Source organism: Cygnus olor, chromosome 3 (assembly GCF_009769625.2).
Source record: "Cygnus olor isolate bCygOlo1 chromosome 3, bCygOlo1.pri.v2, whole genome shotgun sequence".
Taxonomy (NCBI): Eukaryota; Metazoa; Chordata; class Aves; order Anseriformes; family Anatidae; genus Cygnus; species Cygnus olor.
This window is the reverse complement of record NC_049171.1, coordinates 44017477-44042700: the sequence shown is the minus strand read 5'-3', so window position 1 is coordinate 44042700 and position 25224 is coordinate 44017477. Positions and strand designations below refer to the sequence as shown.

Sequence of the window (25224 nt, the reverse complement as noted above, 5' to 3'; positions counted from 1 at the left end):
CTAGAGGTGAAGACAATATGAGGAGCGGCTGAGGTCACTTGGCCTGTTCAGCCTGGAGAAGAGGAGGCTGAGGGGGGACCTCATCGCAGTCTACAACTTCCTTGCGAGGGGAGTGGAGAGGCAGGTGACCTATTCTCCGTAATCACCAGTGACAGGACCCGCAGGAACGGTGTTAAGCTGAGGCAGGGGAAGTTTAGGCAGGACATCAGGAACAGGTTCTTCACCAAGAGGGTGGTCGCACATTGGAACAGGCTCCCCAGTGAAGTAGTCACTGCACCAAGCCTGTCTGAATTTAAGAAGCGATTGGACTGTGCACTTAGTCACATGGTCTAAACTTTTGGGTAGACCTGTGCTGTCTACCCAAAAAAAAAAAAATAATAATAAAAAAAAGTGTTTAAGCCTCTTTAGTTCCAGCTCCTTCTTTCTCCTCTCCCACCCCCCACCCCCCATCCCACCTCCCTCCCCCCTCCCCCCCCCCCCCCCGCTGGATTTTTAATGGAATGAATTCTAACTTTGGAGCACCAAAAAAAGAGGGAGGAAATATGTAGCAGTACAGAACGTAAAATATTTTACTGTCAGGAAAGCTTGATGCAATTCACTGCTGAAGATTTAAGGTATTAGTTAAAACAAACACTGAAATATGAGCGATTATTTTCAAGAACTTGTGAAGGACATGAGATCCCCAATGGCCTGAAGAAATCAGATAAAATCAGAGGAAAACAGGGATGAAAGGATTTGGGGAATTCAGCCTAGTCCATCCTCTCTCAGATGGCATGACCAATTGTCAGAGGTTTGTTTAATTCTGCTTCAGAAGTTTTAATACAGAAAAGTATAAAGATGAGTTAAAAGAGACTCTGGTGGATAGATTAAAAAACATTGAACTTAAATTCAGTATCCAGAAAGTTTAACAAGTTATTAAGCTCTCAGTCTGTAAGATGACAAGAAAAAAAAAGACTATGTGCACTTATCAGGACCATATTAAAACAGAAAGATATAATTTCCTTGTTTAATGGAAATTCTCTGGTTTTTAAAGAAGAAATAGAAACAAAATATCTTAAATTTTAACAAAATGACTGGAAAAAAAATAGGAAAGATGCTGTAGATTGATGCAAGAATGGTTGAAAAAAATGAATGCTAAGAAAGTGGTCACCACTGGTTTACTATCAGGCTAGCAAAATACCAGGGGACTAAGAAGGTTGTGTCTTGCATAGAAGTTTGCAATAATTTTCATTACAGGTGCTGAAAAAAAGCACACACAGGCAGAATTTGGAAAGCTAAGGTGTATAATTTGTGGTTGCCTTGTTGTAGTCAACAGTATTTCTCGAACTGCTGGGCATAGATTTTATTCCTAAATGTACTTACAGTTCTGAATAACTGCTACTACCTAAAAACAGGTTCCATGTATCTCTAATCAAGAATCACAAAACAGAGATCACTTTATGAAAATGTAATTTTATTTCTTTACATTTATGAGATTTTCTTCCTGTAATCACATTGTTCTTTCTCTTTGCCTTTTCTTTTACAGGTATACACTTTATCTTACTATAACAACTTTCTTTTTTCCTTTGCCACTGATACTTATTTGCTACATTTTAATTTTATGTTACACATGAGATACCTATCAGCAAAACAAGAAAGCAGAAAGGTAAAGTGCTATTCATTGTTCTTCCTGTTTCAGATTCTCTGCTCAGGCTGTAAGTTTTGTAAGCTTCTAGCCTGTAACAGGCTAAAAGGAATAGCCCTAAAATGGCAAGTGGGCCCGGCACCATGTGACTTTCTGTGCTTCTGATGCTGCATTAAGTTCCCCATAAGGGATGAGATTCAGTGGAAGAAGCAAGATAGCTTGAAGGAAACTGACTAAAATCAGAAAATAAAATTATGGCAGAAGTCCTCAGCTTATCTGTGGAGAGCACAAAGGTATGGCTCAACCGTACACTTCTGGCTGCAGGAGGGCATCTGTCCAACAAGGTCTCAAGAAATGCTGGGAAGACATGGGTTCCAGGTCTGGTAGCAGCCACCATACCCTGGAGGCCCCAGCCACATTTCACAGGGAGGCACAGGCTGCCTGAGGAAGCCTAGGCAACACAACAAAATTGTCAGATGAAACAAAGCTTAAATACAGTTTCCCAGCTTCTCGTCAGCAAATTTTGTTTCTAGGACTAAGTGTTTTGGATCTCAACTTAACCAATTTCCCATGAAAAAGGTAATTCATTTACATTTTAGTGTGGTTTTTAATCCCTCAGGCAGGAGTATTGTTTGCTTCTCTTCTTCATCTCCTTAAGCTCCTAATAGCCATGTTTTGAAACATGTTGCAAAACTATACAGCTTTCATGTTGAAAAAAGGCAAACATTTTAAATGAAGTAATTGTCATTGTTTCATCAATTATACATAAACAATTCTCCCGTATTTGTGTGGCATAGCATCAAATTCAGCCTAATCAGAAGAAAAAATAATGAGCAAATAAAAAAAACAACAAAAAAAAAGAGAGAGAGCTGATCTTTGCTTGCACTGCAGGTGATTTTGGTCTCAAATGACTGCCATTCCTCAGTATGTTCAATCCATGACATCATTTTCTCACTTTGAATTTCCATGCTTAGGATCCTTTTATTTTGCAGATACAACACCAGTATCCCCAGGCAAAGAGTCATGAAGCTCACTAAGATGGTGCTCGCTCTGGTCATTGTGTTCGTGGTAAGCGCTGCCCCATTCCATGTGATCCAGCTTGTGAATCTTCAGGTTTCACACCCAACCCTAATCTCCTACGTGAACTACTACGTCTCCATTTGCCTCAGCTATGTCAGCAGCAGCATTAATCCATTTCTCTACATCCTGCTCAGTGGGAACTTCCAGAAGCATCTCCGGAGGTGCATAAACATGGAAGTAAGGATGGCAGAACAGGATGTCAACCACATTGAAAACACCCTGAAGTCAAGTTTTTGAAAAAATGCATTATCTGTGTACCAATTTTATTGGTCACTGTAGATACGCCTGATTTCACTTCCTTCATCAAAGCGTAACTCAGAAGTGGCTTTGTCGCTGGAATTGTATCAGTGTAAAGTTGGTGTGAGAAGATGATCTGCTCCACTATTTGAAAAGTTATTGCTCCTAGAGGAGGGATTCTCTGCAAAAATATTCTTCATTATTGTGCCATTGCCTTTTTATGGTTATTTGTACATAGAAGAACCAAATGTATAGAGACAGAAGTAGACATTAAGCAAAAATATAGTCCTCTGGTAGTAAAAGAAAAAAAAAAAAAAACTGCTGCAAACATTCAGGACATTGTGTGTGAAGTCATGGAAATTGTTAATGACCACAAGAGACTTAGTTACTGGTGACTCAGAAGGGGGTAACTTTTGATTTTTATCTGTAGATATACAGCTGTCTCATCTGGCACTCATTCCCGCAGCTATTGAAGGCAGGAGAGAGACATAAAAGGCCTTTTCAGAGGAAAACTACTTTTGAATTAACCTTTGTACACGTCCTTGCAAATAAAGAAGTGAATTCACAATGTGCGTCATTGGAAATTATTAAACCTAAGTTTTTTTAAAAACTGTACATTTCAGGGATAAGCCTTCACTTTTCTTTTCTCAAAATCCCTGCTTCCAAGACAGCCCTGTGAAGGGTCTCTAGTCCTTGAAGAGCTCAATAGTGGTCTCACTACATTGAGTACTGGGAGGAACTTGATGCATGCCCAGGATGCACTCTTACTCGTCTCAGGAAGGGAAGAAGTCCTGCATGTTGCCAATGCTTAAACCACAAGATTTCTAGCACCAAGATGTAATCAAACAATATTATTAGGACCTTGACAGCTAATAAAGAAAATTGGGGAAAAAAATGTTAAAAAATATAATGATATTGACAGAATTTCACATTTGATGTTCACCATATTGTGGGATCATATTTGTCATATTCTCTCTTTAGACCACTTGCTCTTATCTCAGGAGTTTCACTAGGACCAAACATTTCACTAGGACCATTTATGATTACAGTCTTGTTATTTTGAGACTTGGTGAATCTGAAACACTTAAAATGCACCTCCTCACACTTGCAATTAGTCCCCAACTTCTCATCCTATCCCAATTGGCCTATTATGCACGTATTTACAGCACTCTGGAGGTTGCAATCTGTGATCCTACTCTGTGATCTTCGAACCCACTGTGGAACACATGACACAGGAAAGATGACAACATCTTTCACCGAGGGAGGGCTGGGCTGCCTTGTGACTCCCATTGAGCTGCAGATGCCCAGACTGTGGATGAGATACTGCCCTGCTTTCTTCTGCCATCACATCTTAAGAAGAGGCCACTTCTGTACATAAACCACCCTTCTTCCAGGAGCTCTGACGGAAAAACCTCTTTGGCTGCACTGTGGAGGGGTCAAGGCACCTGAAGACATATATTCAGACTACAGTGAGCAGCAGTTGGACAGTAAATCATTAAGTATGATAGAGAGATAGGTAGATAGACAGATAGATGGATAGATGGATGGAGAAAGAGAGAGAGAAAAGGAAAGAGAGAGAAAGAAAGAGGATGTCTTCTAACATGGACCTTACTATCATGGTCGCTACCTTCTCCATTGCTTAAAGGAAGGCAGTGAAGGTTTTTTCACATGGAAAAACTGCATTAATTTAGTTTAACTCAAGTGAGAACAGAAAAATTCATTAACTTATTAGTGATGTATATTAACTGGTAATCTATGAACTATATATTAAGGACTAACATCAGATCTAACACAATACTAGGCACTTAGAAATGTTAGCATAAACATGTATAAATTTCTAAACACCCATCTATATCTTGTTCCACAAAATGCTAGTCTTTGTAACTCCCCATTTACTGTTTAATCTGGTCATCCTTCTCTTCATTATTAACAATTATGAATAGTTAATGGCAAGACAGTTTTGGGCATCCTTTTCAAACACACTGTCTGCACTCAGAATACTGTATCACCAGCCGTTATTATCCTGGCCAGAGGAAGGACCTGGCAGGCACCTTCTCAAAGTAACAAGAGCGCATATGCTTATTCTCCAATCGTACTGCTTCAATCAAACATCTATCACACAAATTTCATGTCTAGGGAAGTCAGTTTACTGAGGATACTTGAGTTATTTTTGGATTTCTTTTTCAAAAAACTCTAAAAGAGAGGAAGAAAACTCCAGATATAGACAACAGTTATGCTCAGTTGGTAACACTTTATTACCAGGATGCTGAACAATCAAAAGGCACTGGTGGGTCAGTTTTAGGGACACCAGAAGTGTGAAAAGCAGACTCCAGACTTTACAGACAATCTTTTCTGGGGACATATGCTGTGACTTTATCACAGCAGTTCTGTTTTTATGCAAGGGTTTGGTTACAGATGGCAGTGGCAGATTGCTTGTCTCCATCTGCCTCCCAAACATAACAGGGTTTGGTGGTGCTAAGCTGGAAGCACTCTTCCTGTCAAAGCACATCTGAGCCCTGCAGTACGTGGCATCACTCCCAGCACCTCGCCAAGCTCCAGTTTAGAAGTTGCTGTCATTCTAATGCATTTTGGTTTTGAGAGGCTGGCTGGTTGCCATCGTACTTTCCTATTTCAAAGGATGCAATTGGAATTAATCACCAAGACCTGAAAGATGCACACCAGAGAACATTCCTGATACTCTAAGAAGCTTTAGTTTTGTCCTTATGCAGATTTATTTTTTTACTGTTGAGCCTTTATCATGTTGCTAACAATGATCCAGACCTGCTCCTGATGCCAAATTAAAAAATAATATTTTTTCTGTTTGAACAGATATGAGAGAATAAAAATATCTTGTAATTGGTGCCCTACCATACAAACTGAAAAGAACCTCTGAAAGTAATAGCATAACTGAATTGTCTGGGCCACTGGCTCCAGTCTTAGTTCAAGCTCTAAACTTCATCGATGTGTTTTTTTTTCATAAAATACCCTATGTAACAGGAGGGATAAGAAGATTAGCATTCTCATGCTTTGCTTAGGCCATTTGTACTGAAAAGGAAAAAATAACAAAAGCCTTATTAAAAGTATTTTTATGAGGTCTTTAAGATGAAAGTAATGGTTTCTTCCTTTTATCATAAGTATTTCTGATATTTTGTTTCAATGAGGTTTTCATTTTAAAGAATTCTTTCCGCATGGGATTTGTAAAACAATGTCTCCACACTTCCTTGTCTTCTTGAGCAGTGCAACAAGCTCTGCCAGGGAATATTCTTAGTGTTAATAAATCACGTTAGAGAGCATATAGAGATGTCCTTTACCTTCCTGTGGACACAGTCATTTTAGAAAAAAAACAGATCTTTCTATATTGCAAACATTATCTTTTCTAAATATACTGTAGTTGCAGCTTAGATTCAGCAAAATACTTATGCACCAGTTTCTGCCTTTTCAATTCATCTGGATTTAGGAGCATGCTTGAACACTTTGACAGGCCTATCTTCTGGTCTCCTGTAGAGAAATGAGAATATCAGAGTTATTTCCTTAACTTTTTGTAAATCACTTCTTGAAGACAAAGAAACATTATCTTGGCTTTGTGATATAATGTACTGCTTTGTCTCCCTCATGGTTTGAGATTTGGAAGGGCTTTGGCCAGCTCTGAAACTCCAGCCGAAGTGGGAGGATTGAAGACACTTAAACCTGCACCCATCACCGCAGCAAATTAGTCAGATAAAGCTGAAATTTCAGCAAAGATTCTTCTGACCAGATTTCAAGACATTTGTGTGGCTTAAGATACAGGATCAAAATGGAAGTCTTGCTTGTGAGCCCAGATTTCCTAATTCTTTTACGTATGAACCATGAAGAGAAACAGAGCAAGATAATTTTGGTATAGGATTAATCATCAAGAAGTTAAAGGAGTTACTGAGGAGTAGGGAGAGGAAAAATTTGAAAATGAGCAGCACAAGTGAAGACCCACAGTACTAAGTGTCCCGGACAGACAGCCATTCCCAGTGAGGGGTTTCTGGGCTGGGAACATGGAGCTGGACAGAAGAACTTGGTCAGGCTGGGCAGGGAATTGGGGGTGTGCCAGCTGCCTGCGGCTGGCCCACTTCCCTGAGCTCTGGGAAGGGAGCAGAGAGAAATGCCTTCTCATCCTGTTCAGAACTTTTGTAGCTTCAGCCCTTAGAATCCATCCCTTTCTCCCTTTTGTCCATTCAAGAATAGTGGCAGGGGACAAGAGAGAGAAGGTAACACAAAGAAGAAAGGAAGAAAATGCAGTTCTTCGGTGTTTGAAGAATCAGAACATGGTCTTCTTGAAAGTGTTTTCACTAAGGAAGAAGGAAAACAGAGAGAAAATAATTAACAACAAATGGATTCATTTAAAGTTGAGGAGGATTTTTTTCCATTTTTTTCATTTCTGATGCTTTTAACTGCTGCCATTCATTAGACCAACAGCAAAAGAGAACAAAAGTAACTTGAATAGTCTCATAATCTGCTCTATTTAAATAAATAAAGCTCACAAACAAGAAAAATTAAATTAAATCCTTGCTTTTAGCTGGAGAGAGAACTAACAATTGCATTCCTGGGAAATATGCCATTTTCTCTAAAGTTTATATGTAAAGTCTAAAAATTCACTAAGCATTAGTGGTATAAAGAAAATTGAGAGGAGGGGTGGGTCTGGCTTTTTCACCACTGTCTTCTACACCTTCTGATTTGTGTGGTTGGGAAAAAAAAAAAAAAAAAAAAAAACTACTGAAATAGTGATAGACCTGCTTTGGAATTAGAGCTATACAAGCAGAAAGAGAGATGCACTTACTTTTTTTTTTTTTCCAATGAAATCTTGTTCAGGATTCTGCTGTAAAAGAAATGTGCAAGGATCTGGACTTTAAGGACTAATCCTTATAAATCTGCAATTACATTAATTAAATATTTAGCCTTGCCATTTTCCCATCTTATTTTAGAAGATAAAAATTAATTGCTGAATAAATAAAGTTTTACTTTATTTTACTGCACATAAAGTTTTGAAGAAACCTGCACACTTCTAGGTATTTCCTTGCATGTCCTTGACTTTGAGTTTTGCTATCAGTAGAGATAATTGGACTAACTTGAGTACCAGCTCTAGCCCAGCTGTAGCAACATGGATTATGTACTTGTCAGACATATTTACTGTGTCTTTTGGCCTTCTGCATTGTTTTAACAGCCAACTCTCTAATGGAGCATATTAGGCAAAATTCGTGACTTTTCTGTTCTAGCTGGAACACTTTTAATGTTGTTTTGTTTGTTTGTTTGTTTTAATGTTTTTACAAATTACAGGGTAACTGAATTTACCCAACTACCTCCAGCACAAAGCACAAATTAAAATGTTCTATTAATTCTTTCTCTAAGTTTCAATATTTCATAGGGAATTCTGAAATACAAGCTTTTTAAAGTAAATCTTAAATGGCAGTACATTTTATACACCACTAGGAAGTTAACTAGCCACTTCACAGAGCTACATTGAAATAAATAGAAATGGAGCACCATGCAGTTTTAGAAATTCTTTGCAGATCTACATATTGTGAGCTTAAATGACAGTTTATGCTGGCATTCTTAAGGAAGATTGCTATTATAAATTGTGCGTTCATTTTCTCCAGTGCAAAATCCTTCACATAGCAAAATCTCAGGGTACATCCCTATAAGTTATCAGTCACTATCTCCAAAACTCAACATAAATTAATATATTTCAAAAAACTGATGTATTTTCAGTGAGTCAGCTCAAGACTCCAGTCAAGTGAAAAGTTCCCATTTTACAGCATAACAGGTTCAAAAATTTTACTAATTATTTTTCTGCTGAAAAATACCATCTGTTTCTTGGAAAAGAAACAGCTTGTAATGAAATCTGCTGTGAGTGAGAGCTGTAAGCAACAACAATGAACAGTCTGGTGACAAAAGCACTCAATGAGTCTGTGAAAACCTTGGTGCAATTCCAGTCTTCTGGCAGGTAGAAAGTCTGCTGTGACAGGCTCTAAAGATTGAGCAAGGGAGTCTGTCTCTTGTACTTTATGTTTAAACACTATTTAAACACTTAGTTTCTCCAAAAGAAACCTGAATTTGTAATTCAATACCTGAGATTCCCTTGGATCTATGGCGAAGCCGTCCTTAGTTTGTGACCACCCTTACACTGCAGAGGCTTGAACTGCTGCATGAACCTCATAAAAGGGTGACTAAACCTTTTAGCAATAATGAGTGCAGGTATGTAGCTTATTTCCAGCTGCAGCTGAGAATCATTTTATGAGTAACCTGATATAATACCTGATCATAAGCCCATTCGTACTATACTGCTTGAGTGATCCTATTTATATCAAAAGGTTTGTTCAAACTACTACTCAAAGTCAGTAACACTGGGAAATCAGTTTGCTCACACTGATATTTCTGGTACAGAAAAGTAGCAAAAATTTTTTGAATCAAGCCACCATTTGTTATTTCATGCTTCAGCAGAATGTAATTTACCATACTATAGCAGAAGATTTGTGGCAAAATGGGCAACAAGGTTTTGTCATTCTCCTGCTAACCTTTAGAGATATGGAGGGAAAAATCTATGTCTGGGACAATTCATATGAGTTATTGTAGACATCTGTATTAGAATGAGATGAATCATACCCATTTACTATTCTTCCACTGATTACAAAATGAGTCTAAGGGGCCAGTTATGATTAGACACGTGCATCACAAATGTGACATTTGATAAGACGAATCACACAAAGTCTGAGTGAAACATGTACAGACTACCCATATGTACTAAATAACAGTTGTGCCATTTACGGTACTATTACAAAGCATTCAAATGTTATCTTGATGACTCTGAACTCAGATCAGAATACAAAACAATACAATGCAATACAATTTATATTAAATAGGCAGTTATGATCATACATTTCTACGATGATTCAAGCTTTTTAAAATCAAATTTTGGGGTCCTACAAAGACCTAGTCACAAAGCAAAAACTGACTTATTATCTACTTGAAATACTTCATCCTTAAGACTGGGATTGGAATTAATTTTGGAAAAAGTGCATCTTAATATGTTGTATAGCACTTTATGTAATGCATTTCAAATTTCACATAAAAAAGATCAAGTAAATAGCTCCGAAGCTGATACAAAATCTGGTAGTTTGAATGAGCTCATGTTCTGTGTAGCATAAAAGAACTGTTTAAAATTGATAAAATGGATTGAACAAAATGCACATTTAGGAATTAAATTAAAGAAGAAAAAATCTGTATATTATTACAACCTTGGATCAATTTAGGTGCATGTAAATGTAACAGAAGTAAAAGCACATGCAAATCCTTTCTACCTGAATACCTAGTAATATGCAGGCTCTTTTAAGTGGATACCTACTTAAGAATATCTTTACTTTAAAGAGCTAATCAGTTACTCTAGCATTTATTATGATTATGATACCTAAGTGAACACTGTGGGTCAGGACTTAGAAAAAAAAAATAAATAAAAATAAAATAAAATAAAATAAAATAAAATAATAGCTCTGTGCAGACCAGGAATATAAGCTTAATGAGAAAATATTATATTATATGATAAGCAATAGGTTCAGGAAAACAACACACCTGAAAACCAACTCACATTTTCTGGAGGCTTGATGTTAGGCACACTGAGATTGCAAAAGTCAGACATTTCTGTACTTTGTCTCCTTTCCGTTGCATGATCACAGCAGTGAATATGAGAAGACACACTCATCACTCTGTCTGACCTGTAAAGATATCTTGAGTTAACAGACTAGTGCAGTGTATTAGCAATACATTGAATACTGAAACGTTTATTTAGTTGGAAAAAATCTCCCATCACTTCTCTGCTGCTCTTTGAGAGGAAATAAGCATAACTTGGTCTCTTGAACACTTCCCAGGATCCAGCATTATGTTTACTCATTGCTTGGTGAGAAAAGGAGCTTTGTAAATATTTTTAGGGCCAAATCACACTTCGGGGACCCTTCTCACCACTGCACTGGTGGCAATGACAGTGTTATCTCTGCCCCTTTGTCTGGCAGCCAGATTAAGGAGAAGGCTCATTTCTCTCCCTTTTCCACCCGGGCACCCTACAGAAAGGACAAAGTGCCTCCAAGGACCAAGTCCAAGGTCTGCAGCTGCTTGTGCCTTCTGCTGCCCCATAGCTGTGCCTCTTCGCCTATGTGGTGTAAACTGAAAAGCTCTGGACTTGGCCTTCCAAGGTATTTGAACTTTCCAGGACAATTCCAAAAACAAGTGTTTAAGCATATGCTTACTCTAAAATATACAACTTCAGTGGAGCTGCTTAAAGTGCACCAGAGCCCGCAGTTCTGCAGGGCTCCCTCCTCAGGCAGGTGCTGCTGGTCAGGCCCAGCATCTAGACTCCTGTGAAGGGAGCCGAGTTGTTTGTGCCATGGGCCAAATGTGGTGCAGTGTCACAGGTTTATGAGGTAAAGCAAATTGCGCAAAGAATTTTAAAAATGTAATTTGGGCTAATATATGCAACCAGTTGAAAAGTGTAAGCTGGTAAAGAGGAAAGAAATCCTAACACTAATTCCGACCTTGTGAAAAGCATACTGTTTTCAGTGGCAGACGGAACAAGTGTTGTCAGAGCTAATGTGCAATGTGGAGGATCAGAAGTCTTACCTCAGTGTTCCTGAAAATACGGGAAAGTAAATATTGGAAAAGACTGGTAATGATTTCAATGACTGTTTGAAATGAGCATTTAGATTGGAACCAATTGTTGTGATAAACCTATAAGATTTTTAAAAGGAAAAGCATATTTACTGGCAGTGGGTTATATAGTATATAAAAAAACTCATTCAGACTTCCCTTTGCACTTTTAGCTTCAAGGGACCCCTGTCTTGCAGTTGCAAAGAATGCTGCATGTTGGATGGCACACTGCTATATTTCACCTCACTTAATGACCAGTCATTAAAAAACTGCTCAGGTCTGGGGCTAGCTTCTGCTATAAGAATGCCTTGGGCAAAGCCCACCAGCTGAAAGAGGAGGTCGATACATATTCATCCTTGTTAACAGTCATGTTCTGCCTTATGCATTTGCTGTCATATCCATTTTTCATGGTGTCCATTTGCTATCATGCTTTGTGAGTTTTCACTGTTACTCTTGAAATCTACAGCCAAATTTGCAGAACAGGATTTTCATAAATCAATTAGATCTGAGTATTTCAACTTGACTTGCAACAGGAAGAGATTTGATGATATATGGCCAGGGCATCCTTTCTCTGTAAAACTGCAAGACTGAAACAAAAGTAGTTGTTTGCAATTTGAACCCAGGAGAATTGCTCTTGCATCCTGACCATTCAGTCTGGACAAATATTTCCACTTTGGAAATATTCCATGAGATGCTGAAAAAAAAAAAAAAAAAAAAAAAAAAAAAAAAAAAAAAAGAGGTCAAGAAATTTAAAGCAAGCCCAATTTTGCAAGGGCAGATTAAGCCCTTGCAAAGGGGCTTTTTAAGAGTAAAGACTTCTGGCAACCTGAACCAGGTATTGTATACGACTGTCCAGGACCCCACTGCACAGCTTGACCATCTGGACAAGTGAGATAACTGAGCTGACAAAACTCCCTCATAGACATGAGTTGTTGCAGCAAACGAAAACCTTTCTGGCTTCCTGGATTATGCTGCTTGGAGTGATGGTTAACCGTACTGGAAAATGAGTCAATTTTCCTGTATAATGGGCCTTGCTATCAAGACAACTCTGTGACAGACACAACAGCAATGTGCAGGCTAACCACAGAGTTTATGAAGGAAAGACAAGTCTTGAGTCATTCAAGTGATTCACCTCCAGAACAACTAATGCATCAAACAATTATCGTTAAGGTGAGAAAGAGAGGGTGGAATTACAAAAGAGGTCTCAAAGGCACTTGACAGTCTTCGAGGAAGACTCGGGTTGTGCAAGCAAGCAAAGCAGCTCTGAGATCAGGGTATGCAAAAGAGGGGGCAGGGACCGGGGCTGGCCAGACATCAGCATTAGCACTTCGGCGTTGGACTTCCAGCAGATGAGGGGAAAGGAAAGAAGCCACTAGCAATATGTGGACGGCCAAGACTCCAGACGTATGTGCAGCAACTTTCCTGAGGTGTTTTTTTTTTTTTCATTGATGTCTTGGGAGCCATCTGTTCTATTCATAGCCCAAACCACCTCCATCAATGTTCTCAGCAAGAGTTGCAGGATTTAGATCATAACATCCAAGCCCAGATTGAGCATAGAGGATGGTTATTCTACTTTCAAAGCTTTATTGCAGCTCACTCTTTAACTAGGTTTGATCTGCTGGACTATCGTTGTTCATTTTATACCTGTTGTTTAGTGGTAGAAAAATGAATTTGAGATCTGCACTGCAGTGTCACCTTCACAACCGCACCATCTGTATAGCAGACCCTGCAGAATTATAATGAGGTTAATTGATGTTTATCTAATTAGCAGCATATTAGATATCAGAATGAATACAAGGACAAAGTTTTCTTATTTTCCCAGTGCTCTGAGCTGTGTTCAAGGTTAACCTAAATTCCCAGATCCTGGAGCCACACTCAGTGAGGTATCAGTGAGATACTGGGAACAGAATATCACTTCACTAAATATTATGCTGTCAGAGTGGAAAGAGATTTACCTCACATCAGCTTGGTGAGTGCCCAAAACTATTATACATGGCTTTTGCCAATGAATTTATGCTGCTATTAATTCTCTGTCTTGTATGACTTTAAAGCTTTTTCAATATGGAATGAATAAAAAAAGGAGAGATTTGGGATTCTTAAAATATAAAACAAGAATGGACCATTAGATCATTTTTTCATTACTTCCAGTTTCCTCTGTACCTTGTATTTGACAAAATGTAAGTTATGTTCAGCTAAAGCACGTCTTTCCAAAAGGTAAACAGCTTTGATATGTAGATATCAAGAGATAGCAAATACAATTCCTCTGTATATTCTCTAATTGATAGTTACTTTAAGTATCGAAAGTATGTCATTTGCATGCCTCTGATTCCACAGTCTAGCAATTGGACTTTGTCACCTTTCTGTGACACTGCCAGAATCAAATCGCTTCTTCACATGCTGTTTGAATAATCCAAGAATAAGTGCCTTGACTGTCTCATTGTAGTTTTCTCCATTATTCAGATAATTTTTTGAATTTTTCCTTCTTCATTCAATTTTCAATGCTGTTGTAAAAACATGGAGCTGAGAGCACTGATGATAGATGAGATACAGGGAGATCTAATGTAGAATTTAGGCACTTAGCTTCAACAGTATCATCCTGAAAATGTATAGACAGTTTCTGTCAGAACCAGGACATGCATGATCATATAACACACCTTTACTTTTTATGCTAAGTTCCCAAACTCCTAAAATCATTTGCCCAGAACTATTTTATACTTAAGGGTAAATAACTTAGCTCTCATCTAAGCAGCATATTTAGGCATATTTCTGTGTAAAATATCTGAAGATCTCATTTTGAAAATATTCAAAGGTTTTTGCACAACATTTATCAATGGTCATTCTCTCCCTTTAAAATATTGATGCTATTACTCACTAGCACACTCTTAAAGATGCTCACCTGTTAGGAGGTGAAAAACATAGTTTTTCTCTGTCTGAGGGAACCCAAACTATAATTTCCTCTTCCTGTAGTGTGCCTTAGCTCCTAGTTGACTTTAATTTTCTTTAAATTCCCCTTTAAGGGCAATCCATTGACAGGAGTACATAGGTCATGTCCAGTGTGCCAGGAGAGTGCCCTAAACATTGCTGGGGTGACAGGACATCAGGCAAGTTCTGTACGGCTCAGCTTGCTTAGGAATTAAGCACTAATGGGCATGTACAGAAGAGATGTTTGGAAACTTCCATGCAAAAAAAGAAAGCCAAGGAAGCTGCTGACTCAGTAATTCCAACTGGATATTCCACTTGTATGGAACAGTTAAAGCTACCATCCAACAAAAAGAAATGTGGGGCCAGGTGTTTTGGAACTTGTATTGGAAGGGGAATCTTAGATTCTAGCATGGATTTCTGGGACTGTCAATCCATTTTGTCTTAGATGGATTTAGAAATACCTCAGCCCTAAGCTGTTCTAAAGCTTTGGTGCTTGTGTTCATTTTCTTTCTCTCTGATGTGATTAATTCTGAAGCTCATTTTCTCCTCCTCTCACCTAACACTTCATGCTTAGGACATTTCCTTTGAGGGAAGTTTGACAGATCTCAAGCACAAGAACTTCAATTCTTGTCTCGTGTTCTATGTGAGTAGAGAGGCTCATGAGCAGATACCTCTTGGAAAGAAATAGACACGCTGAGCATCCTTTCTGAAATAAAAATAACTTTTGCTGGCACTTTCTTTTTTTAAAGAAAACTTGTAATTAAATCTCACCTTGTCTGGTTATAACTGCATAGTGATGTTTTTTCCATAGTGATTAAATAGTTTTAGATAGGATGCACAAATTTTGACACTGTGCTGTCTGGCCCAGTTTTATCACATTAATAACGCCCCTATGGCAGTAGAGCTCTCAAGTGGTAGACCTAAACACTATTCAATCATGATCACTTCTTCTGGAAGAACTCAATTTTTGAAAAATTATTTTGCAGAACAGATCAGCATTTCAGAGACACAAGTATGAGGAAAAAAATAATTGTGAAGCACTGAAAGTATATTAAAAGCAAGAATTTTGATGTCAAGACCTCAGTTAGCGTGAGTTTTGCACTGAAGAGCTGGCCAAATATCATTTGTCATATTTTTAAAGACCTGAAATCATTATTTTATAGAAAAATATTTTTAAAAACATAGCAAAAGAAGCAAATTGTTACCTGCTACATATTTAAACTGTTTGCTTTCAGCTTAGTTTGACAAGGTTACAGAGGAATTTTTTCACAGCCTAAGGGAAGGCTTACATGCCAAACAGTCATAACCTAGAAAGACTGCCCTGAAATCAACTGCAACAAAACAGCATATTTGCTTCATATTCATACCCTCAGGGCCAAAAACATTAACTTTAAGAGCAAAATAATTTTTTAGATACAGAAATTTGTTTTGAAAATGAAACTTTTAAAAATAAATTAACCATTTGTCTCTGCTGACAGCTTAATAGGAAGGTGAAGTCGGTAACAAATTCCTCTCTTCTAGTGATAAGTTTAGTTATATACTTCCATAAGTTGTTATAAAAATGGAGTGGGGACAAAACACTTGGAGGAAATTACTGTGACTTGTGTCTATAACACTGTGACCAAGAAGCATTTCAAAAACAAAGTTGTCTGTTTAAATGTTATTCTAGTTTTCAGTCTAGGACTTCCTACACACTATAATAAGCACATTGAAGCACATTCTTCCAACGAATACTCATGTGGGAACAGAATCTGCACAACCAAAATCATTTCTGCCTACGATACCAGCATGGCTATCACCACAAAAAATATACGAGAACTGTTCTATGGACAGAATTGAACAATCATCAAGTCTCTACCATATGCTTACAGCAGCTATTTGAGAACATTAATACTGCAAATACTGTGACAGTGGTGCAATTATGCTTTTAACAAGCCCTAAGTTGTTACATTCACCAGATGTATAAACACCAGATAAACACCTTGACACAGTGTTTATCCATAAGAAAACTGACGTGAGCTTTATGTTCCAAGCTAATACCCTTAGGACTGGCAAGGGAACTGCAAAGTTTTAGCATTTGTTTTTGTTCTTCAGTGAAAAAAAAACCTTGGGGTTATACACATTCTGCACATAATGGAATTGTGTGACATTTGTCTTCTTCAACATACAAGGACTGTTGCACTATTGCCAAATTCAGTTATGATTTTCCTGGCACCAACACTGTTCTAAACTCTTCCCGATCCTCTTGGATTTCATTAGTAGCTATATCAATTGGTACTAGTCTCTTTGCTGGGACCAGTGTATTTAGTTCTGTTAGACTTTGTTACCCCACCTGAATCAGTCACCTGTACCAACATTCATATTGGTGACAGCCACCGCACTCAAAGTGCAAATCATTATGTGTTAAATCATGTTTCAAAGGTCTTCACTCCTGCTGGAACGCATGCCGTACACTGAGTCCTCAGCTGCCATTTTGGAGGGCAATCACAGATTTCTTTTTTGCCTTCTAACAAACAATGCTTCTTTATAAATAATGCTTTTTAGATATTTGGCATTGCACATAGAAACTTTGATTCTCTTTCCAGTGATCACAGTAACCCAAGCATTACAGCATACAAGATCTGACTTCATTTTTTTTGACTGAGTGGCACTTCAGTGATCCATCAGGTTGACTGACAACACAGATACCTACTGAAGACAAACTGGGTGTGAAATCCTGCCTGGAGTCTTCCACAGCATGAGTATGAACATTTAAAGTCCACTACTTACCAATCAGCTAGAGCTCTCTGAGCTGTGTCAACTGCTGTATATTTATTACACCCCTTATATTGCTTCCCCTCTTACTCAAAGTTTCTTGTATACTAATAAATATAATTCTGGAAGATCCATGCAACATCTTTCATCCTCATGAAGATGAGGATGATTAATTTTGGGGGGGGGCGGGGAAGGGGGTGAGGAACAAAAAGAAAGAAATGGACGTGAGAAAAATCTAAGAACATAAGAACATTTGACTTTTGTTTTCAGAAACATCATAGATTCACAGAATGACAGACATACAGGCTTCAAAAGAGTTCTTGAGACATCAACACACCCACTCTCCTCAGGATAATGTAAAAGCTTATGTCACGCCTGACAGGTATTGGTTGGGAGCCATGTAGTAATAATCTACAACTTCTTAAGCAACCTCATTTACTACTTCATTATCCTTACTGCTACTTCATATTCCTAATATCTAATCTGCTACAATTTAAAAACATTACTTCTTGTCACCTCATTCTCGAACATGGAAAACAGATTATTCCCTTTGTCTTTACAACAGTGTTACGTAATTGAAAACTGCTCTCATGTTCCCCCTTGGGCTTTGCTTCTTTGGCTGAACACCATATAATTACATTTTTCTAGGCTTCTGTTGATTCTGATTTCCTCAGGACTCTTTCCATTTGGCTCAGATTTTTCTTGGACTGCAGTCTCCATTGCTGAGAGCAATGAAAGAATTATTTCTGATGCCTTGCAAGTTATACTCTTGTTTATGCACTGGAGAATGATGTCAGCTCGCTTCAGAACAGCATAATGTTGCTGATGCATATTTGGCAAACATCAAAATTTCAGTGGAAGAGCTGCTACCTAGCCAGCCGTTCCCCAACTTGTATATGGGTAGCTAATCATCAAGCATCAGTGTATGCTTTATCGGATTAGATCCTGTAACTTTTCAGATAATTTCTTCAAAATGTCTGCCTACTGAGCATATTGGTGAGGAAATGCTTATGTCAGTGAATCAGACTATTACATTGTATTCTGACACAGAAAAACCACCATAGGGGGCACTTGAAGGGGATACAGCATTATGAATGAGCTGTATGACTTCTTCACAGACACAAACATTCCACCTTTACCAGGAAGATATCAAAGGACAAGTGCCAACAAGGGATTTCTTGAGACTACTCTCCAAAATTCTCTTCTTGGAGAGGAAAAGGGGTACAGATCTCTCTGCCTGCTTTTTAAAGCATAATATTGATACAGCATGGATTTAGCATATACCCTTGGAATATGCAGATCACTAAGCAAGACTGAGATTTCATGTCAGCAACACCTTCTCCCAGAAAGTAAGTATAAGTAAGTATATATTTAACAGTTCAATGAATCACTACAAAGTGGTTTTGCACTTATCCTTAAAATCATCTCTGTTTTAATCTCAGTCTGGCAGAATTCCCATCATTCTCACTAAGAGTGGCAGATGGGCTTAATGTTAAAGTTGACATCATGGGTCTTGCAACACTTTTTTTTTATTATTTTAATTAGGATAAAACTATGCTTCCTAAATATGCAAGCAGTTTAAACAATCATGTTTGCCATACATATCAGTATTGCCAGCAGGTCAAGGGACGTAATCCTTCCCCTCTACTCCACACTTAGAGTGCTGTGTCCAGTTCTGGGCTCCCCATTAGAAGAGAGATATGGACATAATGGAGAGAGTCTAGTGAAGGTCCGCTAAGCTGGTTAAAGGACTGGAGCATTTCTCATATGAGGTGAAGATGAGTTAGGACTGCTCAGCCTGCAGAAGAGAAGGATCAGGGTGTGAATCTTATCAATGTATATAAATACAAGTTACTATGCTCAATGCAGGAGTGACTAGGAGAAATTGAATGACATGAAATAACAGGTTAGAATAGATTATCTAAAATACCTTTTGGCTCTACATTGATGAATACAGAGAATTATATGGCACAAGACATCAGGAAGAAGCAGAAACTAGCTGTGAAAGATTTTATTCACTCTTGAATATGTTCTCTTGCTTTCTGGACAAATGGAGATTACAGGCATTGGTAATATTAAAACCATCAGTACTTGATCCTCACAGTAAAGAAATATAAATAATTTCTTGCATGGGAGAAAGTTTGAAATATGATGGGGAAAACCAAAGATAAGTCAAAACTTTTACAGTAATCATTCCTACATGCTCCTAATATTAGATGAGATTAATCTTGTCCTGAAGAGGTATTTTTTGCTGTTTGCTTTTTTGTTTGTTTGCACTTGTTCTAGAATAAGAGCACTGTAACATATGCAGATATCTTGTAAGTTAAAGTGTATGTGTGGTTAAGTAACACCCAGTGTTTTTGTTTAGTGATAAATGCTCTCCATACTACCAAGCAAGAGAATGCAGCCTACAGCTATGTTCATTCAAAAAGTTATGAAGGCCTGCAACCATACTGCCACCTCCACCCTACCCAAAAAACAGTGAATGGCTAAAGGCTGAAACAATAGAATTTACCAAGACCCATAACAAAGAAAGGAAGGATTTCCATCCAAATTGCCTGCATGCAGTCTGGGCTATCCAAAAGTAGTTAAAATATTGCCTTCAGAAATCCTTTTTTTTTTTTTTTTAATCTCATAAGTGTGTTAGAATCATGGAATCACAGAATACCCCGTGTTGGAAGGGACCCACAAGGATCACTGAGTCCAACTCCGGCTCCACACAGGACCACCCAAAAACCAGGCCATGTGTCTGAGAGCATTGTCCAAACACTTCTTGAACTCCAGCAGGCTCAGTGCTGTGACCACTGCCCTTGGGTGCCTGTCCCAGTGCCCGACCACCCTCTGGGTGCAGAACCTTTCCCTAACACCCAGCCTGACCCTCCCCTGTCCATGCCGTTCCCTCGGCTACGATCACTGTCCCCAGAGAGCAGAGCTCAGCGCCTGCCCCTCTGCTCCCCTCGTGAGGGAGCTGCAGGCCATGAGGCCTCCCCTCATCCTGCTCTGCTCTGGGCTAAACAAACCAAGGGACCTCAGCCGCTCCTCATAGGTCTTACCCTGTAGGCCCTTCACGATCTTTGTAGCCCTCCTTTGGGTACTCTCTTATAGCTCTACATCCTTTTTATACTGTGGTGCCCAAAACTGCACACAATACTCGAAGTGAGGCCACACCAGGGCAGAGCAGAGCAGTACAATCCCTTCCCTCGACCAGCTAGCAATGTCATGCTTGATGCACCCAAGGATATGGTTAAGAATACTTTAAAAAAAAAAGACTAATTTTATAAAGGAATCTGGTCTTCTGGTCTCAGACCTTTCCTATTGTTTAAAATGCTCATGTTAGAAGTGTACAGGAATTCCAAAAAAAATGTTAAGTTGCAGAGTCATTTAATATCATGTTGTCTTAAGAACATATCCAGTCTGCTCTGTATTCTAATAAATAAATAAATAAATAAATGTAGTTTAACAAAAAGAGAAACTATTAAATTTGGAAAAACATGACTGAAACAAATGTCCTAAATTATATCCCAAATTTAAAAATTGAAAGCCCCAAATTTTTTTTTTGTTTATTTTTGTGTGTGTATGCATCTAGAGGGTTTTAATAATATGTTTAAAAATGACAAATAAAAAGAAGTGTTATACTGATCTTCTGGTGATAAAAGAACAAATTAACAATAGCGCACTGTGTTTTTCCTCATGTAGTTTATCTTCCACAAGAACTAGTTCTAAAGCAATGAGTAAAGAGAAGAGCCAGAATCTTCTTTTTTTCAGGTCCCAGTTTGGCTTCCTTATCAGAATTAATACAATTCTATCTGAAAATCATAAATGTCTGAAATATTAGAAGTGACACGAGAAGACAGATAGGTACAAAGCAGAACAAGTTTATACAAGTGAAGTCGTTTTCATTCAACATATAAAAGTAATGATGGCTTTGCCAATTACTTTAACAGAATGACAATTTTATCTGAACAATCTTTGCCCCTCTCGAAAAAATATGAGGACAGAAATTGGTAAAATATTTATCTGGGTATGTTTTTTCTGACTTTGCATGGATGAATGTAATTCCCAGTGGAGTGATAGTGCTGCAGACTTCTATGGGAGAAATTCATTCAGGTTATGCCAGAATCACCCCCCTGGCACCAAGCACTGGCCCCCAGTTAGGTGCAGAAGAGAAGCTGGTGCCTGCATTGCTCAAGTCCACCATGCCCTTTTGAGCTGAGTAGCTGTGCTCACACTGTGCAGCACATCACCCATGTGCCCCTTGAGCATGTGTGGCACTCATTCTTCTTCCATAGAACGCTTTTTGTTGGCGGGTGTGCCTTAAGTAACACAGAGGCTGCACACCACGCTGATATTCATACAGGATAATAACAGTTACATGTTCCACGTGTTTGGACATGGCATGTCTGAGCATGGGGTGTGTGAGGGAGGCTTTGGGGATAATGCAGGAAAAGATGAAGGGAATCACACAGCCCATACTGTTCTCCTGAACAGGACTACCCTGTCCCTAGCCTGTCTTTTTCCTCAGAGACATCTCGCTGACTTGCTCCAGGACATGGATTGAGAGCAAGCTGTGTTCATACTGGGAGCTGCATTCTCAATATGTCACTGACATGCAGGGGTGTAGGGACAAGAAGAAACCCAGACAGCTAATTTTTCTTGGTATAGACATCCAGTCCTTAACAGATGTATTCAAGTTCACACAGCTTATGACATCATTCTAAAATCACTGTTACTGTAAACTCTCTCAGCTTAAAGATCTGTTTAAAATGCAAGCAAAAACAGTACATTCTCTGACTAACTTCCCTGAAATGCTCTGTTAGTGTCTACAAACAACATAAGTATGGGATTACTTTTAATTGACCAATTGTTCCAGTGGCTGCCATTAAATCTCATGTGATGCATGATGTCCCAATTCTGCTAAGCTCTGACAAAGTAAATATTATTTTAATACTCAATATTTTTCACTCTCTAAGCATTTTAAACAGGATATATTCTTCCCTTCAGCCACATGTGAATACAAAATACAGACTGCTATACAAAGGTTATAGCAAAAAAGAATCTGCATAAATGTTTATATATATTCTATATTTTTTTAATATTTAACATAAAGGCATACTGTATTGTACCAAAGTTTAGGGAAAATTAATATTACACTTTTATCTTAATATGCATCCTAGTTTCATGCTTTCTCATGCATTTATTATATTATGATTTCATACACAAAATGACTTTCCACTCACTTTAAAACTGCTTATAAAGGGTAAAACTCATTCCTGTACAAAGTATAGAACCACATGTAATTTAAAAATAAGGTTTTTAACAGCAAGTTAAGGACCTATAGGACTTCCACTGGCTTCTGAACATGGGGAGTCTTCACTTGTTTAGAATACACAGTTTCTGAAGTAACATATTATACATGCTCCATTCAGGGACAATAAAAAGGCCAAACATCAATATCCATGAAATAATAAAAATTGGTTTTCTTTATTTTCCCTAAGTTACCTTTAAAAAAAAAAAAGTTAATATCTAATAAACAAAACAGTAATCATTCAAAAACATATACTACCTTTCTTTGAAATATCGAAGTCCGTACTCCATTTTTATATATGGAAAGATTCATGATCTGTTTTTCAAAGTTGGTTCCCTTAGTTTGATATCTCTGATTTTTCAGCTCAATATGCTTAAGTTACTAAATTATGAAGTTATTAGCTTTGGACTTTATCTGTCTATAGCTAATTCACTTAGTGGTCTAAAATTACCCAAAGTTGCCTGAATTTTTCTAGAAAACAGTAAAATTAGTTGTTCAAGGTTAGCCAACTGAGGACTGAGTATATTAAGATTTCATAAATGTTGAAATAATTAGCAAAAGTAAATTGCCAAAAGCAATACAAAGAATAATAGGGCCTCTGCTCAGGTAGGGAACATCTGAAAGATGTGATTTCTTTCCAACAGGAACAGCACATCTAAAAAGTTTCTCTGAGATATCTCTTATCCCGTCATTAAGTTCCTGCAAGATCTTTTTTAGTTTTGTTGAATCAGCATTTTCAAAGACTAAAACATTATGCCTGAAAATTCCTACCCATATGAGATCAGAAGTGGAACTCATAATCCATGCAATAGCTACCAGATCCTGTGAGACAGTCATTTATTATATGACTGTGATATATATTAACAAAAATGTCCTACACAACATGTGACAATCACATGCAAGACAGTGGAAGTTAGCAAGATGATTTCTGTTTTCTTTTCTGATGAGTCAATTAAACAAGAAAAGAAAAAAAAATAAAACTCTAAAAGTAAAAAGAGATCAAAATTCTTCCTATCCAGGATTGTGATCTGACATGAGAAAGTATAAACCATTAAAAAAAAAAAAAAAAAACAATAACAATCTGGGGGTTTTCCTCCTCCCACTGAAGTCCCCAGCACTAGTCTTGTGAAAGCTGTGGGAAGTCCATGTGCCAAAACTCTGCAGCCAAATGAGAGATTCTGCTTATAGTAATTGAAGCTTTATTTACCCTGATTTGTGGATATTTTCTTTGGCAGCTAAAACTGTGCCACCTGTCAAATCAAGTTAATTAAAGAAGACACTCCAATGTGGTGTCTACCACCCTTCTGCCAGAAGTTTTCCCCTCAACCCTTGAAGAATCAGCAAAAAACAGATCTGTGCTCACTCCTTTGATGCCACGCTTCTCAGTATTCATTACATTTTCATCACTATCAGGCTGAGACCCATGGAGCATTAAACATTGGCACATATCTGCTTCTTCTCCCTCTGCAAAGGAAGGTAAATTGGGGGATCATAATTTCTTAAATGATGCTGGCATGATTTGTGATACTTTGTCTGGAAGCCTCCTTAGTCACTCATTTAAAACAATGCATCATACAGAGATGTTACAACATCCTTTCAATTTTCAAATGCAATCAAACTGGGATCTAGATTAAAAAAAATGCTAAAACACAGTTAATGCTGAGGAAAAATGTCTCCTTGAAGGAATTTCAGGACATACTGCAACTTCTGTTCCAACGTGCTTAAAAGTTGGTGGCATGCCTTTCATTGAATTTGTATTGCCGTAAAGCACAAATTCCTAGTAACAATGCATGCTGCTCACTCTAAAACAGACATCTCTTTACAAACAATTTTTTGAACACCTGCATTGAAGGCATCTTCAGCTTGAAAGAGCAAATTACTGACCTGGGTTGGTGCAGAAAATTTGAAGGATTTATTATACAAGCCTGCATAGCAGCCTTAACTGAGTAGATTTGCAAACTCTTTCTTCTGGAAGCCAAAACAATTAAATCTCATATGATTAAAATCTCTATGGCTGAAAATTACAGGTGTGGAACACACCTTGTTCTTTGTTATACATCTGACAAAAAGCTTGCCAATTTTATGGCAGTGATTCTTTCTTATAGTTCTTCATGCTGCTAAGTAAAATCAAAGCAGTAAAGATTTTCTCTGGCACCAGGAAACAAGTGTAATATTTTAGTGCTATCTGCATCTCATAGACATCTATTCTTTTAGGTCTTGCTTTGGTTTAGTTTTATACCTGTGAATTAGCTTTATTTTTATTTTTATGATATAAAAATGATTGTTACATATCTGTTATTTTTAGTGCAAATTCACTTTCTAAATGGCTGTAGGGAATTGTAACTTTTTAGACAAAAAAAAAAAGTCCCAATTATTATCACTTTCTGCAGGAAGAAGAGAGGAGGATGTTTAAATAAAAACATTACAAATAATTTTCAGTTTTCAAAAGAATAGACAGAAATACCCTGTTGGTTTCATATATAGAAAAAAAAAAGAGGGGCGGGGGGGGGAGGAGGGGAGGGGAAACTGGAAAAGTTGAATGAAAAGCTAGCAGGGTTTCATTTGAAACTGGAAAAAAAAAAGTTTTGACCATCTATTTTCATAGGGTCCCCAGTGGCGTCTGAAATGCAGACATCTGCTGCAA

The 25224-nt window shown here is 37.9% G+C and overlaps 1 protein-coding gene and 2 long non-coding RNA genes across 5 annotated transcripts in view; 2 read left to right on the top strand and 1 right to left on the bottom strand.

Annotated features, from left to right (window-relative positions):
* Positions 1 to 3509, top strand: part of MCHR2 (melanin concentrating hormone receptor 2) — a 28504-nt gene extending 24995 nt beyond the window's left edge. Inside the window, exons 7-8 of one of the 3 annotated variants that reach the window (XR_005818737.1) lie at positions 2617 to 2692; positions 2839 to 3509. The gene's annotated coding sequence lies outside the window, so the exon portion shown is untranslated. Of the gene's footprint in view, positions 1 to 1525; positions 1646 to 2616 lie in introns of all 3 variants that reach the window. The other 2 variants (XR_005818736.1, XM_040553316.1) reach the window with 2 other exon arrangements.
* Positions 3510 to 5221: 1712 nt separating this feature from the next.
* LOC121067721 lies at positions 5222 to 23111 on the bottom strand. The gene is made up of 3 exons (XR_005818414.1): positions 22839 to 23111; positions 10548 to 10674; positions 5222 to 6439 (listed from the first exon to the last, which is right to left on the bottom strand). It is a non-coding gene; the product is annotated as an uncharacterized LOC121067721 (long non-coding RNA).
* Positions 17148 to 24740, top strand: LOC121067720. The gene is made up of 4 exons (XR_005818412.1): positions 17148 to 17262; positions 17546 to 17657; positions 18394 to 18624; positions 23816 to 24740. It is a non-coding gene; the product is annotated as an uncharacterized LOC121067720 (long non-coding RNA).
* The last annotated feature ends 484 nt before the right edge of the window (positions 24741 to 25224 follow it).